Source organism: Dreissena polymorpha, chromosome 10 (assembly GCF_020536995.1).
Source record: "Dreissena polymorpha isolate Duluth1 chromosome 10, UMN_Dpol_1.0, whole genome shotgun sequence".
NCBI classification, from domain to species: Eukaryota; Metazoa; Mollusca; class Bivalvia; order Myida; family Dreissenidae; genus Dreissena; species Dreissena polymorpha.
In genome coordinates, this window is record NC_068364.1 from 5,251,301 (window position 1) to 5,267,292 (window position 15,992).

The following is a 15,992-nucleotide window of genomic DNA, read 5'->3' on the forward strand; positions in this document are numbered from 1 at the left end:
TGAAATCGGGGGACTTCTGGATAAACATGCTCCTATAAAAGAAAAAAATGCAAATTAATAGATCCCCAAAACCGTGGTTCAGTGAGACTATTCTTCACTTAATGCGACTTTTACGTATATCAGAAAAAAATTGGCGAAAATATCGTAAACCCCAAGACTATGAAAACTATTAAGTATCGCTTAATAAATATCACTGTGAATTAAAGCATGAAAAGCAATTGCCACTCAGCCGGAAAGGACTTGAATCTAAAGGTAATTCCAAAAAGCTGTACACATTTGTGTCGGTGCTTACGGGAAGCAAGTCTGAGAATCCGTTGCCAACATATGAAAATACTTTATCTGACACATTTGCTGATCATTTTATACAGAAAATAGAGACAATCCGTGAGAATCTTAAAGACTTTGACAACTACACGCCGATTGCGAAACAGGTAACACAGTTTGGAAATTTTGAAAAACTCACAGAAGATGAGATCAGAAAGCTAATAAATCAATTACAAACAAAGTCCTGCGAAATTGATGTCTTACCGACAAAAGTGTTAAAGTTGTTTTTAAATGAGCTTCTTCCAACCATTTCTAAATTAGTAAACCTTTCCTTGGTGCAAGGTGTATTTCCTGCGAAGTGGAAACAGGCGGTAGTTAGACCGCTGTTAAAAAAAGCCGGCCTTGAATTGACCTTTTCAAATTACAGACCAGTGAGTAATTTGCCATTTCTGTCAACATTAATTGAAAAATCCGCACTCTATAGATTAAACAATTATGTTAGTGAAAATGATCTTCTCCCAAAGAACCAGTCTGCTTACAGACAATATCACTCTTGTGAGTCGGCATTGCTAAGACTTGTTAATGATCTCCTAGCTGCAATGGAAAACCAAGAGGTAACAGCACTCATTGCACTAGACCTTAGTTCTGCTTTCGACACCGTAGATCATGAAATACTCTTAGATGTCTTGAAAAGTCAATATGGCGTTTGTGGTGTGGCGCTTGACTGGATGGACTCACGTACTTGCGGCCGCGAAGTTGTTGTGTAAGTGTGAACGGATGCATGTCAAAACCACGTGAGTTGAAATGCAGTGTGCCACAAGGAAGCTGTTTGGGTCCTTGGCTCTACCTCACCTATGCAGGATTTTTTTTGGACATAGTACCCCCTTCCGTCTCTGTCTATGGCTTCGCAGACGACCATACTACCAGCAAACGTTTCATGCCGATTCTATCGGAAGAAACTGAAGCCATCAACGAACTCCGAGATTGTGCACAACAAATAAACACTTGGATGAACAGTAACAAGCTAAAAATGAACGCTTCAAAAACTGAATACATAGTGTTTGGAAGTCGCCCTCAATTTATTAAGTGTAACACTCGGGACATTGATGTATATGGTGACAAGATCAAGCGACAAAGAAGAATAAGATATTTGGGCGCATTTTTGGATGAAACCCTGAACTTTAAGGAACACGTTAAGAGAAAGTGTGGATCTGCAATGTTGAATTATTTCAAAATAAAAAGCATTCGTAAATACTTAACACAAGACGCCAAAGAAACACTAGTTCTTTCTTTAGTCATTTCCCATTTGGACTATTGCAACGTTATTTTGTACGGCATCTCACAATGTGAATTGGCAAAATTACAGCGTATTCAGAATATGTGAGCAAAATTGGTTTTGAGCCGTAGAAAAATTGACAGTTCAAAATAATCACCTTATCACCTGCTCTGGCTGCCATTCAAGGCTAGAGTCGAATTCAAAATTCTTACATACATGTGTAATTGTTCAATTGATAATGCCCCTGCCTATTTGACCGAACTTCTATCCACTCCGATTTCTAAACGTAATATTAGATCATCAGCATCATCAATATGCTGTTTTAATGTACCTTTCAACAAGAAAAGATCATTTAGTGATAGAAGCTTCAGTACTGTAGGCCCAAAACTATGGAACAACCTACCTTTGAATTAAAACAAAGTACTTCAATAGACACTTTCAAAAAACGACGTAAGACATACTTTTTTCGGTGACTTTTTTTGCATATTTTTAAGGTAATACGTGATGTACCTTTGTATGTTTTTAATTTGTGTTTATGTCTTTTATTTTCATTTTACAACGCCATTGAATATGTTTTATACGTAGAAATAGGCGTTCAATCAAATTCTCAAGTTTCAAGTTTATACATACATGCACGCACGCACGCACGCACACACGCACGCACGCACGCACGCGCACACACACACACACACACACACATACCGGTTTATATCACATAGAGGGGTCATTTGTTTCGTACCAACGCACCGAGATCTACCCCTATTTGATGAAATATTTGAATGATAAATATAGACAGGCAACAGTTTTGGAAACTTTAACCATGCATCACTTGTATTTTTCAATATTTTGCATTTTAAGATATGCGTATACTACATACAATGTGAGGTCCATACCTCGCGATGTCCCACACATAGCACGCATGTATAAGGTTATCATTTAGAGGTACCATCAAACAATGTTTTTATAATATATTCTTCATCACACAGATACAGATGTATACCTTAATCAAATTATGCCTTAAGTCAATAAACAAGTTTGGCGTATCGCAACACAGACTTTTGGAGGTGTGTCGATCGGTTCAATTATTTGTTATTTTGCCTTTGTGTATTGCCTCAAAATTAAATCCAGGAAGGCCCCCAAAAATTGGGTCGCAGCAATTTTTCGTGGTTCGGTTGCGTTACGCCAAACCATCTTTTTGTTTATTTAGGCCTTTTTCAATTTCATTTGACAGTATTTATTTTGTATGAGTATTCTAATGTGTGTACGGACTAACTCATGAATATTAGTTTAAAGATATTAATATCTCTAAATATTATCCATAAGAAACGTCGATTTAAAACAGTTTATTCCTCCAACAAATACTCCCAAACATTTTTATGACAAAAAGTAGTTTCAAAATGTATTTACACTTAGAACAATGTCAAGTTCAGACACTCACATCTGGAAAAAAAATCAAATTATAGATGTATATTATGAAAATCAAACACTGGCTTTCTTCAGACACAAATTATATAGAAGAGAAAATACCACAACATGAAAACATTTAAGCAAAATATATTCATACATGAAACAATGCCTTAACCCTCCCACCTACAACAAATGTCAAGTTCAGACAATATCATCAGGAAAAAATCAAATTACAGATGTGTATTATAAAAATCAAAGACTTAATTTCTTCTGGCACAAAGTACATGTATATAGAAGAGTGAATACCACATCATGAAAACATTTAAGCAAAATATCTTCATACATGACACAATGCTTTAACCATCACATCTAGAACTAATGTCAAGTTCAGACAATATCATCTGGAAACAAGAGATGTGTTTGTCAGAAAGATAATGCGCCCTTTTGCACCGCTTTGAAGTCATATATTTGACCTTTGACCTTGAAGAATGACCTTGACCTTTTACCACACTAAATGTGCAGCTCCATGAGATACACATGCATGCCAAATATCAAGTTGCTATCTGAAGGGACATAGAAGTTATGAGCATTCTCGAAACCTAAATGCGAAACCTAAACGCAAAGTGTGACGGAAAGACAGACCCATCACTATATGCCCTCCTTCGGGGGCATAAAAATCAAATATATATACATGTCACAATGCCTTAACCATCAATAAAACATAATAACAATTGTGCAAGTATGATCTATTAATAAAGAAAATGGTCCAATGTTTCCAAGGAATTTAGTTACTCATAAACTATTTCGAAGTGAGTAAAACATTTTTATTGAGAGTGGAGAAAAAAGAGACCTTGTTGTACAGTGTTACTTGCTAACAAAAACATGGTAAATTCGGTTCGCAACTCACAACTAAAGTACATTCTACAAGAACCCATGGACAAATATCTATTATTAAATAAATTTAACAAACTGGACATCTTTCTTGTAAGCAAAATGAGGAGAAAGAAGCATTTCAGTTCTGAAATACATAAAACTGAAATGTGTATGTTTAACCTTTACAATTGAACAAAAGTTCACAACCATAGGAACCAAAGGAACTTCGGTGCCAAGACTGTGAAAAAGTGATACATACGTATGAAATCCATCACAATAATAAAATGTTGTGTCATGACCTGACACATCTTAAAATGTAATAATAGTATCAAAATCAATTCAGAATAGGTACAATTCACACAAGCTGACTTAAAAAACTTAAATGTCAAAGCACATGTGTTGACCCTTAGAAAACCAGGCTTAAAGTCGCTCACCTGAGATACAAAGGAACTGAACTGTTCTCTGTGGAGCCCAAAATATCTTAGAAGAAATGTTCTGACCAAGTTTCATGAAAAGTGAACTATACACAAATGGACCCCCTGGTGGCCATGCTTTCAACAGACCAGAACAATTTCGAACTCATCAAAGATTTCATAAAAACAAATGTTCTTACAAAGTTTGATGAAAGATTAGACAATATAATGTGACTCGAAATTATTAACAAGTTTGTACTATAGCCATAAAAGGAAAAATGCCTCTGGCAGTCATGTTTTTCAACCAACCGGAACCATGTTTAATCATTTCCAAGATATCATTGGGACAAATCGTCAAATAAAATTTCATGAAGATCAGACAATTAATGTGACCTCTAGAATGTTAACACGGCAAATAATTGATGCCGCAAGATGGACGACGGACAAAAGGGGATCACAAAAGCTCACCATGAGAACATTGCGCGCAGGTGGGCTAAAAAGCTATAAAATCAATTTTGTTTTTCGCTTTTCAGCAGTAATCCAGCTTTGAATCGTGTTCTTCATTTTTTTTCCATGACAATCCGTAGGAATTTCATATTTTTGCATTACTCGTTCACAGTCTTCATGCTTAAGTTCCATTCTTAATGCGATATTCGTTTTAAACAGCGTCTTCAGAAGATGACTCTGGTCTTCACTGAGTTTCTGAAACCTCTCTGAAAAAGTAATCAAACCGTATACAATTGCCTATTCTGTTCCATGATGACCACCAACAAGCAGAAATATAATAAGTTATAAAAAAGTTCATCTCAACACTGTTCCAGAAAATGAACCATGATTTAAGGTAATCTTTTGATTTGAAATGCTGCTAGTACTTAATCAAATGAAATGTTGCACAATAAACTATTCAGAACGTGAATATCTATTGAAACAAAAGATCCGAAGTGATATCACTTGAACATTTTCTCAATTATCTTGAAGTCATCTAAAAATAAGTCTGCGCAATATAACCTGATATCTTGAGTAATGGTTACTTAGTAATAACTGTCCACACATTCAGATGTATCCATTTATTAAGTTTCATGTTGATATGTATTACAGATTTTGAGTTATGAGCAAGATTGAAGTAACGAGTTATAGATGACCACAATTGAAATAAGGATTTACTCATTTTTGTGTTATCCTTGGTGTTGGTGTGTATGTCATGGTATATTTATCTTCATGTATGCATTCCTTGCAGAAATAAATCTATGAGCTAGGAATGAAGCTTCTTGGCAATGTTAAATTGTGTCAAAGTAGAGTTAGTTAATTTCAATTACTGTGTTAATTGTACATTCATTATGAATTTTTAAACAAAAACATTATACTGTGACTTTCAGGAATACCGTTTTGTTGTTAAAACAAAGCCTACTTACTGGGTTGACCCGGCATGGTTACAGTTGTGGACGGCCCAGGTTTTGCATGTGGATGTCTGATTGGCACATCATGGTCTGTGTCAGAAGATCCAGGATCTGAGATAGGTTCATTAAAAAAATTATGTACACTATCTTATAACAAGGATATCAATAGTGCTAATTAATTCTTCCCAAATTGGTCGTTTTGTTGAAACAATGACCAAGTTATATCATAGGATATTGTGATTTCCAACCCTTAACTTCACCTTTGGGCCTAACTAAAGGTCCTGAGACATATTTTCAATGTAATAATAGTATCAAAATCAATTCAGTATATGTACAGCCCAAACAAGTTTCATCTTAGTTATGTCTAATATTAGTGAAATAATTTTAAATGCCAACTGTGACCTTTAAAGGGGCCATCAACCGAATTTCACGAAAAAAGAAAAGTTCTAAAATAAAGTATTTTTTACAATTATTAGTTTATATTGATTAAATTATCACGACTAGTATATTGCATTACTTGAAAAATGTTTTTAAGTTTTCATATTTTAAGTCGCCATGTGCGGTAACTTTGAAATCGAAAGTATCCGTCTTGAAAATAGTTGACATAACAATATACACACTATTTTAGAACTTCTTTTTTCGACGGACACAGTACCATGACATAAGCCCCGCTGGCCTCTGGCCAGTGGAGCTAAAAATATCATAAATAAGTTACAACTGAATTAACAACCTCCTCAGAGGCCAAGACTGGTTTTAAAGCTTAAGTTGGGTTCATACCCACAGCATTTACTTATTGTGGTCCAAAAATGCAGTAATACAATACAAAGGTGTAATATAGCATTTACTGTAAAGACATTGTGAGGTACAAGGCACACAAATACACACTAGAAGCACATTACATACGGATAGAGGTATTCACCGAAATCTTTAAGTGAAAGGATTGATATCTGGAAATTTTGAAACGCTGTGAGGTACCAGCAACACACACACGCAGTAGAATGCTATTTACTCAACTGAATGCATGCAGACAGAGGTATCCATAGTCTTTTGTAAAAAAAAACACCCACAAATATTCGCCATGCGGTGCTCTTGTTATTGTATGTTTTATTTTTGAATGTGTTGTGTCCGCGAGACAAATTTTGTACCGTGTTCCATATCACCTACTTGTGAACTTGGTTTTAGGGATTGTACACTTTAGACTAACACTGGACAGACATATTATAACAGAATCAAATGAAACTCACATAGCATGTGAACAAAATATTTATCTTGAATTGTGTGAAGTTTGATGGTAACCAGTCACCTAAAAGAGGAAATATGTGGTTGATTCATGTGTAACGTTTCTTTTGTCCGTGTACCGAATTGAAGTATGCTTAGGATATAGGCTGCTTCTGTTACATGTATTTTGCAAACAACTTTATTTGTGAACTGATGTTGATGAATGAGGCATTTTAAAATGTAATAGAATATTATTGAAGAAAACTAGTTTGATAATGTGGTCTAGAAATGTTCCTATAGCCGAATGAGATTCCTAGAGATTTTAAAACTTTGTGTAATTTTTTAGAGTTCAGGTTGTTTGTAATCCTTGTTAGTATAGGTCTTTGGTATTTATGCCCCCCTTCGAAGAAGAGGGGGTATATTGTTTTGCACATGTCGGTCCGTCCACCAGATGGTTTCCGGATGATAACTCAAGAATGCTTACGCCTAGGATCATGAAACTTCATAGGTACATTGATCATGACTGGCAGATGACCCCTATTGATTTTCATGTCACTAGGTCAAAGGTCAAGGTCACAGTGACCCGAAATAGTAAAATGGTTTCCGGATGCTAACTCAAGAATGCTTATGCCTAGGATCATGAAACTTCATAGGTACATTGATCATGACTGGCAGATGACCCCTATTGATTTTCAGGTCACTAGGTCAAAGGTCAAGATCAGTGACAAAAAACGTATTCACTCAATGGCTGCCACTACAACTGACAGCCCATATGGGGGGCATGCATGTTATACAAACAGCCCTTTTTTTTGTCTGTTTTTGTAAAGAACAGTAATGAGGAGGAACCACAAAAAACGGTGTTCTTAAAATGTTTTAATGTTATACATTATTTTGTTAGATTTTCTTTTCGTTGTAGATTTACGAATAAATGTATGAGTTAACGTAATTTTCTTCTGGTTTATTGAAGTCCAAAGTTGATTATGGTGCAATTTTTTGGTAGGTTTTTTCTCCTCCGGGATGTGCAGAACCTGTGGGTTGCATCACATAACCTAAAACGTTGGTACATTTGAACTAGTAAGGTGCACCTCATTAGCTTTTGTGTACAAAAGTATATCAATATTTAAGGAGTACACTTTGCATCCAAATATTATGAGTTGCAAAAAACCCCAAAGTTTATGTTTCTATTGGTCGATTGGTATGTAAAATGATGAGTTCCATCTCAGTGGTTCGGTTCTGGAATCCCCTACTAATTGTGTGTTTGCATCTAGCATCATAGTGCTTGCAAAGACGTCTATTCTTCTAGTTGTTCTAGATGTAACATAAAAATTATACATGGTCGTCGTAACATGCTAGCCTATTCTTCTAATTTGTCTTAAATCCCGTTTTCATGACTGCGTTATAAAATAATATATTTCGCAAAATAACGGTTTTTACACATTCAAAGCACAAGCTGAGTATATCATTAACTTAAAATTACATAGAAAATCACTCTGTCTGTAGTCCAATATTGCATATTGCAGTTGAGAAAAGTGCGAGTCTTTTTGACGATTTATTATAAACGCGACTTATTTCACATTTAAATGTACTGCATAACGACATTTGAATTGTCAATTTATCACATTTTCCTTATTTCGTTCAATGTGCATCGTTTATAATCCGTGCATATACATTTGACATTTTAGAATGTGCAACAAGCCATACAAATATCGCACAATTCATAAATAATCTGCACTATTTGCTTTCCGATTTAATTCACGTTAGGCATAGAGATGTGTTAAGTATAAGATGTTAAAAATAGCACCACACTGGAATTCGGAATGTCCCATATTGTACACGGGTATAATGCATTCATTTATCTGTTGTGTAATGGGATGTTTTCTATTCTTCGTTTATTATAATATTAAATTATTTTCTTGTACAATAAGAGAATTTACCATAGACAAATTAAACATTGTTCAAGTTTAAATACGTATATCTTTGTATGCAGAAATCTGCAAATGCAACTGAGTTCACCAACGGCTATTATTTGAGCCGCGTTCTGAGGACTCTTGGCTTAATGCATGTGCGTAAAGCGTCGTCCCTGATTAGTCTGTGCAGTCCACACAGGCTATCCAGGGACGACACTTTCCGCTTTACTGGTATTTTTAGTTTCAAGGAAGTCCCTCCTTACCGAAAATCAAGTTAAGGCGGAAAGTGTCGTCCCTGATAAGCCTGTGCGGACTGCACAGGCAAATCTTGGATGACACTTTACGCATATGCATTAAGCCCAATTATCTCAGAACAAGGCTCATTTGATAAACTGCTCCGGTTCATTGTAACAGCAGTAATGTACATAGAGTACATGACGTAGTGTGTGACGAAGAAGAAAGTTTATTGAGTTATTAAACTCATTTGAATATAGTGATTGGATGGCATAAGGGTCTTTATTTAGCTATGCTAAAATAATTATTAAAGACCCTAGATGCAAAATCGTCAATTATTGAATTAAATGGATTATTTATGGATTTTAAAAGATTATTAAAGGTAAGATACTAGTTCGAACGTGTTTTGTTTTTTGTTTGTACTTTTGTCGTTTCCTGTTCATGGAGAAATGATTTTAACATGGGCGCCATTGTTGCATCGGATCACACACGGCATACTCTGGTCCCATAACAGAATATAAAAAAACACGGTCTGTGCGTCCTTAAATTCGTCGTCCGAAGTCGGAAATCGTATTGCCCTGTAAATTAAGTCAAATAAAGTGTCAGTCGCTGCAATTTGTTGTTTACTCGTCGAAATTGTGAAGGTCGTCGATGGTTAGCTTTTATAATGTCGCGCGCTGCGGCCATTTTGTGTAGGTTACCTCTCGGTTACTTGTACTTACCCACCTAGGGAAGCAGGGTATATTTTAACTGGGTTTTAACCGATCGGTATATTAACCAAATTTTATACAAACGCTTACCGACCAGTAACCAACAAGTTACCGACTTTTAACCGCCGGTATTTGTTTAACCGCCGGTTTAACTGTTTATACAATCGGGTGCGAAAGCAACGTCACGATTGGGTCAGCGAATTCTACATATAGTTGACTACGGTTCAACAAACAGACCGAATTGGTAACTTTGAACTACATTCTATATACAATTGTAAACGGTGAATTCACGATTTTAAAAACTTTTAGACACAGATGTCTTATCATTCCTATCTGTTCGTCTTCATGTACACTGCGCATGGTTTCATTGCGTGTTCGTTATAAAAGCTTCTAAAAGGTCACATATCGGTCCGTGCATTCGTATCAACGTCCCGAAATTACGACAGTTCGATTGTATTAGGACTGCTGCTGTGGTCAGTAATTAGCTCACCTGTGCACGAAGTACTTACGGTGTTCTTTTCTTATCAGTTAATGTCCAGTGTCGTGAGTCATACGTTAACCATCGTAAACGTGGACGGGGCGCAACGATGAATGACCCATTTTACGTTAACGAGATGTGGTTGTCAAGCTGATGATGGTGTGGTTACCAAGCTGATGATGGCGTGGTTGTAAAGCTAATTATGGGGTGGTTGTCAAGATGATCGCGTCTTTTACAACTAGTGTACCCCTCTTTGAGAAAACAATAGTTTTCTACGTATAAACTTTCATACAACATAATATTCAGTTAATTTGGTAACAAATAAAAAAACAACAACATATAAACAGGTCCTGTAGTAATGGTCTCGCGGGCCTCGTCGCCCTGCCTGGGATACCGACCTCGCGAAGCCTGAACACTGGGCTGATTCTCGCGGAGCGCGGGTGAACGGTGGCTGTAGCCGGGACTCGCTTATGGTACGGGTGTTCTCGCGGGCCTAGTCGGGCTACCGAGCTCGCAATGCCTGAGTGTCGGGCTGTCTCGCTCAGGACCCATGTGACCGTTTGTCTCGGCCTGGGACCGCGGACGCCTTTCCGAACACAGCGGACAGACCCAGCGTACGCGGCCGCGGGGATTCGTCTCAGCGATGGCTACCGAAGGCCTGTGCTCGGCCGATAATCTGTCGATGGCTGCAATTTCCGTGTATCGGCAAGGGCAACAGTCCCGATGAGCACGTTGAACCCCGTTTGGGACGGTACCGATGGAGTCACTCGCGATATGCCCAGTCTCCCGGAAAGAAGCTGATCGTCGCGGGCCGTTGTTTGAGCGTAAGGACATCGGGCGGTTGTACAGCGCGAGCCTGGCCAGGGCCCTCCCAGCGGGGGCGACAAGCCTTAGGTACCACTTATTAAAGGCAAGAAGCTCGGCCGCCGAAGAGGCTCGCAGTAGTCCCGGTTGCATATACACCCGGCAATCGGGAAGAAATCACAGACTGCCCTCGGCGGTGCGAACGCGACTATAACTACCGGTAGTCGGTCCCGAGACGCTCAGTCGGACACGGCTTCCGTGCCATCGAGACGGAGAGCCTTGACGTGTCATGTCAGCTCGGTGCGGTCTTTCAACCGAGGCCGGCGACTAGTCGAATGTACACGTCGAGACTCTCCGTATCGAAGGAACGGAAGCCGTGTCCGACTGAGTGTTTCGGGAAAGACTCTAGTTGTAGTCCCGTTTTTTCACCGCCGAAGCCAGGCCTGTGGTTTCTTCCTAAAATCTTTTTATATACCAAGATAAGTGTTATCAAGATATCCCGTTAATTCACCCGGCCTTCGAGATTTCCCTGACGTAATCGGTCACGTGATATCGACAATTTTATATCAATGTCGGCAGTCTAAGAATCGATCGGATTATTAATTGATTTAATTGATTGTTTAGCAAACACATTGTTTGATTAATAAATGATTTATTTAAAATGATTAACTTAATTAATAGATCTTTGTTTCTTCCCGCTTGCCGGGTGTATATGCGGCCGAGACCACTGCGGGCGGCTTCGGCGGCCGAGCTTCTTGCCTTTGCCAAGTGGTTCCTTGGGCTGGTCGCCTCCGCTGGGAGGGCCCTTGCCTGACTCGCGCTGTTCAAGCATCCGATGTTCCTGCTCTCGAACAACGGCCCGCGACGATCAGCTACTGCCCGGGAAACTAGGCGAGCGGAAAAAATCGGTAGCCCGATTAGGCCCGCGAGACCACCCTTGCCATAAGAGAGTCCTGACTACAGTCGCAGTTCACTCGTGCTCCGCAAAAATCAGCACAGCGTAAAGAGCTCGCGAGCTCGGGTGAACGGCCCGCGCGACGAGGCCCGCGAGGCCGCTCCTACAGGATCTATTTATATAACTTGGTTTCCTAATTGGTTGGAAATTATGTTATATGATATTTTAAAAGTAGAAGACTTTTGTTATCAACGATGGTTACAATAGTTGTAATAGACACGCGTACGTGTAACTTTCATGTTTCACTATACCACAGATATTATATAGACATACAATGATACATATGTGTTTATATACATAGAAATTAGCCTGGTAAACAGATTAAAGAAGTCAAAAAGTTACACGCACAGGTCTGTGGCAATCGGGGTTATGGTTCTTTATAAATATGACGTCGATATACAATGCACATCGGTAGATTACGTCTTCTGTTATTATTTGGACTAATGATGTGCAACACTGCAAACGCATAAGCTCCGGTATGTGCTGAATAAAATACATGCATATTTTCTGGATTACCAACTGCAACTTTCCAATATAAAAAAACATTCACGGCAGTCCAATTCTTGTGTACTCATTAAGCCGACTAGTCTTAAAGCGAGATTATACGATTTTTTTATATGTGTTGAATTGTAATATATTGATAGAAATATGTTAACAATAACACAAAATAGGCAATAAAATTTATACATTGAAGACGAATTTCATAAAATGCAGCAAAGACAAATTAGCGCCCCGAGCCGATTGTGACGAAGATATTTCGTACATAGTTTTCTACAATTACCGAAGCATTCGTCTTTTTAGTTAATGTTCGTATGTCGTATGAATAGATATCGTTGCAGGAATTTAAAATGAACCGTTTAACTAAATTTAGATTCACATCGTACATGCATAATTTACATGCTGGCGAATTCGACTGTATAGACATTTTCGAATTCAGAATTAAATATCTGGCTTACCGGTATTTCGCATTTTTCGACACAAGTTCTTCTTAACTTTATTTTTTTATATTGAAATATATGTATAATAAAAGTTATTTTTTTACAAATTTTACACAAATTAATAAATATTTGACAAAATCGTATTATCTCGTTTTAATAAAGATTATAAAACAAAGGAAACTAATTCAGTTTGTTTAGTATTGTAATCACGATGGTTCGGACGTTTCCTCTTTTTTTCCGATAAGTAATTTTACGGAAAATAAACGTGCACCTGCTGTCATAATTTGGTAACTTGCATTCTGCTTACTGCCTGTTGCTAACTGCTGTTGTTAATGACACTTAATTAGTGGCAAAACCGATTATAACTGGTTTCATCATGACTGGTGCATTTTGATCACGTTTGTTAGAAAATAAAAGCACACATTTAAGACAGTGAAATTCTGTGTTATTAAATCAGTAATCAGGAATACTATACACACAAACATTGGATAGTCACCAAGCATGTTGCAACAATCTTCAAGTATGAACTATTAGGCAACAAGCATGTTGGAATTGTTATGACGCATAAAAGAAAACAACATCAGTCATTATATAAATATTCACCATGAATGATGCAATTGTTACCTAAATATCAGTCCATATGTTTGTGTACGACACTAGTGATCGTTATTATATTTATTGCTTAATATAATCTTTAAAAAATAATCATAGTATGCACTTGTTAGCAAAGTAAGGAGAGAAACAAAGGTATATTGCTAGTCTCATTGCTGGCTGTTACGCTAAGAGCGTGACACAGAAAAAACTTCCTCCGTATTTTCCCTCAATCCTCGACTGTAGGTCATGAAAGAACTCCACCCACACCTGGTCTCCTGCATGCACATTCAGGGAGGAGTTTGCATTATGTTTTCCGTTCAATTACATACACATGTCCTAAGGAACGCTAGTTGTATGCTACAGCGAACGATAGGATTGATACATTTGTGAATCCTTATATAAGAAACCAGAATATTACATAAACGTTTTTTTTAACATACCGTACTCCAGTAGGTTGAAATTCGTACAGTAATGCATTAGGTATTGAATAAATAGAAAAAGCGTTGGAATGTATGTTTGCTTGGTGGAAAAAAAAAGAACTACATGACGACCTGAAATATTTGGCGCTTTTACACATTAAGTTAGTTTTGTCGCAAAATTTAGAATTCGACGGTAGCAATCAAAGTTAAACTTTACACAAATTATCTAAACTAAATTTTAATTTAGTCAAGAACCTGTGGTCTTATTTACGAATGCTGCCACCAGTCCAATTGGACAAATTTCCATGTAACTTGTACACTAGCCGAGCTAGTAGAAATTACATAAGTCATTTGTTTCTACCACTACAGTTTATTTACATTATATACACACATTCTATTTCAGCATTTCCATCAGAAGCCAGACATTAGGCATTTAAAATATATACACCACGTCAGCAATTTGTTAAGTTTAGATACATTCCAAAAGCTCCAAAAACAACAAAAATCATCCTTTCCAAAAAAAAACTCTTCAATATAATTTCAGGTTTATATACTTAACCCCCTACCCGAACTCTCAGGTAAACCTGAACCCTCAGTTAACCTGAATCCTCGGTTAACCTGAATCCTTGGTTAGTGCTATTCTTTAGCAAGGCAACCAAAATTCTAAAGATGGTTGCCAGTGCAGCAACCAATTGCGAAAAAAGAGACATATTGTTGTTATTTTGTCTAAGTTACATGTATCTCTATAACATAAATATGAGGATAACAGTACATACACATCTCGTCCTGTGCTTTAAGATACACTCTTTATAAATTTGAATTGGTTGTGTTCATTTCAAACTTGCAATATAAAAAGCTATAACATAATTTTGAAAACTGACTTGCGTCTAAGATTATGCAATAGCGAACAACTTCAGTGCCTTCAGCGCTTTGATTATCTCAAAGTGAAAACAAACTGCTAAATGTGAGCGGTTTTATTGAACAATGTCAGACATTGCTTGGAAGAGCAGCCCTAATATTTCTCCTCTACTGTTGAATAATAATTGTTTGTTTTACATATTTTTACTTCCGATGACTATTAATCAAACTGTTACGTTAATATTGTCATGTATTTTTATTCAATGCAACATGCACATTGTCTGGTATTATGCGATAAAATATATTATTGAATACACCCATTCATTGCTTATTCATCAAAAAATCAATCTTTGAACAGTTGTGAGCGTTATCTTACAACTTATTTAGAGAGGCAGTTTTGCAAGTAAGTCTGCTTAAGCTACGCTAGGAACGATAACTGCAAGTCAGTCTGCTGTTAATTACGTTAGGAACTATAACCACTGCCTGTTAATACTTCACTGGTACACTGTGCACAGCAGACAGTCTGTATGTAAACAATAGGTTTAAGAGCTTGTGCGACGATATTGGCCAGTCTAGTGTTTATAACAGCTTGTGCGACGACATTGGCCAGTTTATCATTGAAATCTGTACATATTGGCTGCTTTCAGGGAAAACGGGGCTTAATGCTGCATTAAAAGTTGGTCATGTGGGCAAAATTGTTGCTCAATAATTTAAAGAAAATAGATAAAGTATAAGATACACATAACACAACATGTACATGATTATAAGCTTGTTATTTTTTAGCAAGGCAACCAAAATTCTAAAGATGGTTGCCATTGCAGCAACCAATTAGGAAAAAATAGACATATTGTTGCTATTTTTTGTCTATGTTATCTCTATTACATAAATATGAGGATATTATCTATATAACATAAATATGAAGATAAACAGTGCACACACATCTCAACCTGTGCTTTAAGACACACTCTTTATAAATTTGAATCGGTTGTGTTCATTTCAAACTTGCGATATAAAAAGCTATAACATAATTTTGAAAACTGAGTTGCGTCTAAGATTATGCAAAAGCGAATAGCTTCAGTGTCTTCAGTGCCTTCATTGCTTTGATTGAATATCCTTCATGACACTTGCTCCAGACATATTTTTCTAATGATATTTTGACTGAGTACATAAATCAAACTGCTTTGCTGTACAGAAAACAAAACAACATAGCATAGTTTTTATGTAGCAGTAGTGAAAATTGTGAGCAC